The sequence below is a fragment of the Neltuma alba genome, unplaced genomic scaffold (genome assembly GCF_004799145.2).
Source record: "Neltuma alba isolate B1F8T4 unplaced genomic scaffold, ASM479914v2 tig00010078_pilon, whole genome shotgun sequence".
Lineage (NCBI taxonomy): Eukaryota > Viridiplantae > Streptophyta > Magnoliopsida > Fabales > Fabaceae > Neltuma > Neltuma alba.
The window spans coordinates 86,492-92,173 of NW_021635037.1; the positions used below are offsets into that span (position 1 = coordinate 86,492).

At 35.9% G+C, this 5,682-nt stretch overlaps 1 non-coding gene across 1 annotated transcript; it reads left to right on the forward strand.

Moving 5' to 3' along the window:
• Positions 1–4,237: 4,237 nt before the first annotated feature.
• Positions 4,238–4,309, forward strand: TRNAD-GUC (transfer RNA aspartic acid (anticodon GUC)). Its single transcript has one exon. It is a non-coding gene; the product is annotated as a tRNA-Asp (tRNA).
• Positions 4,310–5,682: the final 1,373 nt, after the last annotated feature.

Consider the following 5,682-nt stretch of genomic DNA (forward strand, 5'->3'; position numbering starts at 1 on the left):
AATGTCTGAGTGCATTAGGCAAGTTCTTGCGTGATATAGCATAAATTGAGTCTGAGATTAGGAAGGATGAATCAAAGTGTCAAGATTCACTCATGTAAGAGGCTGAGATGAAGGAAGAACATCTACAAACTCATAAAGACTCATGCCCTACATCAGGTAATATTGCTCCTCTTCTTGAGGAGATTAACCCTTGTGCTATAACTACTATTCCAGTTGAAGTTATTGATGATGTGAGTGATGAAGAGGTGGACGAGGAAATCATAGTTGAATCCCCTCATATGTTTCAAAATAAAAATTCTCACTTGAACACTTCTAATAGTAGTTGTTTAGTTGACGATGTTGCTTGCACTGTCACTGCTTCTTTGGGTGAAGAACATGCTTCTCTTTCTAGTGCTAGATTGGATGGTGAAACTGATTCTAATTTGAATGAACCTTTATCTTGTTCTTGCAATGCTCATACTATATGCATGGATTGCATTGATAACAAAAATGATATACTTGTTGAGTGGCAAAAGCAGAACTTTGGTAAAGTGTGTGCATCACCTTCTAGTACTGAAAGTGCTACAAATATAAAGCATGATATTGATGTGAATTGCTTGGATGATGATCTTGTAGAGAAATGTGAATTTAACCATAGCCTTGAAAATTTTCTTTCTAAAAATCCCATTGAGTTAGTAGCTTCTAATAATGTTGAGAAAGGCTTTAAAGTTTCAATTGATAAAATCATGAATATCAATAAGTCTTTCCAACAAGTTTTGTCTTGTGATTTACCTCCTGATTTATCTTGCATTGTAAATAGTAGTTTGTATAAATCATTTTGTTCTTTCTTTTCTTCCCCTTCAAACACTACCTCTTGTGAATGTGATAGTGATGTACTGTACTCCAACAACTGTCAGTTGGATTCTTCAGCTTCCACTTCACATGAGCTTGAGTGTTTCAAAAATTTAAATAAAAATTTGACTCCTACTGATGGGAGTACTATTGATTTCCTTGGTTGTGATAGTTACTTGGAGAGATTAACTTCTAAGCTGTCTTTATTTCATTTTCATTCTCTTCATGTTCCTATTTTTGGATGTGGTATTGCTATTGGTTCTACTTGCTTGCAGGACTCCACACCACCACAACTAGGGCAGATCAATGATGGAGAAGTGAGCACATTGAAGAAATGCATGTTTCTTATCCGGGACGAGAACTTCTCCTACAAGAGTTTGAAGAGATTTCGTTCTAATGGTTGTCCCTTTCCTTCCTTAACTCTTATCTTTTGAATTATTTGCTTGTTTTGTGAGATAAGTGTGGGGGAGGGACATAGCCAGTAGTAAAAGTAGTTTGTTTTCTTTTCTTTTTCTCCCTTTTTGGTTTTGGTTTCTCTTATTTAGGGTTGTACTTGAGTTTTACATTGGGGACAATGCAAGATTTAAGTGTGGGCGAGGGATTAATATTCGCTGATTGTGTTGTGTGAAAGAGAGCCTGTTCTTGTCATTCGCCTTGGGGTTCTCAATCAAAATTAAATCCAAGCTATGCAGTATAGTGCAAACTCGGGTCGTTTCACTTTTGGGAGCCTTTATTAATTACCTAAGCTAGACTAAATGCCATGCAATGCAATGAAATGGGGTTTTGGGTTTTTAAGACTTAAATGAATGGTGCCTAAACTAAATGCAATGAAAACAAACCTAAGATACTATATTTTTGGTGTTTTAAGATAATAATGATGGAATGGAAATGAATGATAGGAAATCTCTTGAAAATGGCTTTGATGGCAATCATAGTTCACTTAAAATATTGGGAGTTTCACAAATCATTAGGTTTTCTTAATAAGAACCTCATTAACTCAATGAGTCCAAAGCTTTCATTAATGAACTCATTAATGAAAGCTTTGTTTAGCTTCCCTAATGTGTAAATTTGGAATGATCATGTAATTGGCTTAATGTAACACACAATCAACTCAGTACCCAAACACAACCATGCAAGATAGGAGAGAATAATAAGAGTTACAATAAGCATATATGCAACCACATATATTTAAGCACAAAGTTCAACATCAATCAATCCAAATTACAAATGTAATCATTAACCAATAATTACAGTATCAGTCCCAAGTTCCTAACTAAGAAATTACAACTACTAGACCTAGAAAGCCATAAATCATAGCTAAAAATTGCAAACTGAAACTAAACTCCCCTTTGAAGCTTGGAAACTCATGCTACTCCACCATCTTCAAGAGTTGATAAACCCTAGCTCTCCATAGCTTCAAGAAAAGCTCCAACTGAAGTGAATCCATTGGCCATGGTAGCTGGGAGTGGAAGGAAATGAGATGGAGTGAAGGAAAGATAAAGGAAATGGATGGGGAAGAAGATGGAGGTGGAGAGGCAAGAAGATGAGAGAATAGAGGTGTTGGAGATGATAGAATGGAGTGTTAGGTCGAAAATAGGGTTTCTAAGGGCTTTTAGGGTCAATTTGGGTCGAATCATATGAGTAGAGGGTCCATTTTTGCGTTCTGGATCCGAATCTGACGTTACTGATACGAAGAGGTTTGCCGCGGCGAACTCAAAAGTTGGCCGCGGCGAACTATTCCAGAGAGGTATTCTAGTGAGATTTTGAAAGTTGGCCCCGGCGAACTCAAAAGTTGGCCCCGGCGAACTATTCCAGAATAGCCACTGATGCACATTTTCAGACTTTTTGCCACAGCACAGCATTTTCTTGGAAACTCTCATGTTGTGTAATGCTTTGGTCTTCAATCTTGGCTCTAATTCTCAAGTGTCCTACAATAAAAAGCAACAATTTGAAGTATCAATTGTCCTAGAAATCAATTGAATACAATTAATAACCAATTATGACAATTTTACCCTCAAAAAGACACTAACTCAAAGTAAGGACTCTTAATCTAAATTAAGCACAATTATCATTAAAAGGAGCCAAAACCTATGATAAAAACCCTTAAAATGATATGAAATAACATAGAATAATTGGGCTAAATCATTGTGTTTTCCTATGTTTATTGAAAATCTGGTTTCTAAAAAAAAAAATTCAAAATTTTGATTGATTTTTAAACTTAATTTGAAGATTTTGAGTCAAAATTTTTGAAAATATTTGCTTCAATTAACTTACACTTGAATTTATGTATTTTTGGACTTTGGTAAATGTTTTTAAACTCCTATTGATACTCATGAGAATTGTTATTTGTTCATAATTGATTGTTTTGGTTTCATTGGTCATAATTCTTCAAGCTTGCTTTTATATTGATTGAGTTAATGTATTGCGATTAATCTGGAGTACAATTAATCTTTGTGCATGAGCATTTGAGATTTAGCCTTGTTGGAAGATTCTTTGAGCCTAATTTCATTCATAGTGAGTTGTATCCGCTTACATTTTCCACTTTCTAGAACTTGTTCCAATTCTTAATCAAGACTTAGTTGCATTAATGTGATGAGCATGATAGAGGCATTCTTTTCTAAACCCTTACATTCCAAACACAAACCCACATGATTTTATCTATTGCTAACCATTTGAGCCTTCATCTTTTCTTAAGCGCCAAGACATGCATCATACATTCAAGTTTCCAACATTTTTACTATTACATTCATGATGTGTTAAACTCTGTCTTCTGGGGTTTTGAATTGCCAAAAAAAAAAGAGAAATAGAAAAAGGCAAAGAAATAGAAGAAAATGTTTAAGAAAAGCCAAAGAAAGAAAGATCAAAATAAATGGTACCAAAAGAATAAAATTTTGAAATAAGGCAGTTCATTGGTGGTTTGAAGAACAAAGTTGTGCTTTTAGAAAAATAGAATAAATATTGGTTGGAAACATTTTCTAAAATGCTTGGTGTTTAACCATTCATACCTTTTTACCTCATCTTATTTCATTTAGCCCTTTCCATTATTATAACCTTAAAAGTCCTCTTGATCATTGCATTCGTGCATTAGAAGTGGAGAACTAGGATTGTAACAAGCTTATAGTAAAGTGGTTGATTAAGTGGATTTGAGAGAGAATTACCCCAACTTGATGAGTAGAGTGAAACAGTTTGTATCTTGAATGTTTTCTTTTTTGTTCATTCTCATTGCATTGACTGTACTCTACTTTAATCCCTTCTCATTGACTTAGATCGTTATGATTGCTTGTTTGAAGAGTTGGGTTAATGGCACTACTGCTTTCCTACTTTGAATTCATAGGGGCTCCCATTTGTATCAATGCTATTCTCTTGCTCTGGTTTTGTATTGCCTTTGTCCAGGAGCACAAAGGTTTCCGTTGTAGTATAGTGGTAAGTATTCCCGCCTGTCACGCGGGCGACCCGGGTTCGATCCCCGGTAACGGCGCCATTTGACGAGAGCCTTTTGTCGTTCGCCTTGGGGTTCTCAATCAAAAATAAATCCAAGCTATGCAGTATAGTGCAAACTCAGGTCGTTTTACTTTTGGGAGCCTTTATTAATTACCTAAGCTAGATTAAATGCCATGCAATGCAATGAAATGGGGTTTTGGGTTTTTTAGATTTAGATGAATGGTGCCTAAACTAAATGCAATGAAAACAAACCTAAGATACTATATTTTTGGTGTTTTAAGGTAATAATGATGGAATGAAAATGAATGATAGGAAATCTCTTGAAAATGGTTTTGATGGCAATCATAGTTCACTTAAAATATTAGGAGTTTCACAAATCCATTAGGTTTTCTTAATAAGAACCTCATTAACTCAATGAGTCCAAAGCTTACATTAATGAACTCATTAATGAAAACTTTGTTTAGCTTCCCTAATGTGTAATTTTGGAATGATCATGCAATTGGCTCAATGTAACACACAATCAACTCAGTACCGAAACATAACCATGCAAGATAGGAGAGAATCATGAGAGTTACAATAAGCATATATGCAACGACATATATTTAAGCACAAAGTTCAACATCAATCAATCCAAATTACAAAAGTTAATCACTAACCAATGATTATAGAATCAATCCCAAGTTCCTAACTAAGAAATTACAACTTCTAGACCTAGAAAGCCATAAATCATAGCTAAAAATTGCAAACTGAAACTAAACTCCCCTTTGAAGTCTGGAAACTCATGCCACTCCACCATCTTCAAGAGTTGATAAACCCTAGCCCTCCATAGCTTCAAGAAAAGCTCCAACTAGAGTGAATCTGTCAACCATAGCAGCTGGGAATGGAAGGAAATGAGATGGAGTGAAGGAAAGGTGAAGGAAATGGATGGGGAAGAAGATGGAGGTGGAGAGGCAAGAAGATGAGAGAATAGAGGTGTTGGAGATGATAGAATGGAGTTCTCCCCTGAAAATAGGGTTTCTAAGAGTTTAAAGGGTCCATATGGGTCAGATCATATGATTAGAGGCTCCATTTTCGCGTTCTGATCCTGATTTGGCGTTGCTGATACGAGTCTTTCGCCGCGGCGAAGCATTCCCGAGAGGAGCTCTGCCTAATCTTGTGATTTCGCCGCAGCGAAGCTGTAAGTTGGCCGCGGCAAACTCTACCCGAGAGATTACTGGTGAGATTTCAATTTGGCACCGTGGCGAAGAATTCTCTTTGCCGCGACGAACTGTGTTAATACTGATACTCTGATCTTGTGTTGTGTCATCCTTTGGTCTTTGATCTTGGCTCCAATTCTCAAGTGTCCTATAATAAAAAGCAACAATTTAAAGCATCAATTGTCCTAGAAATCAACTTAATACAATTAATAAC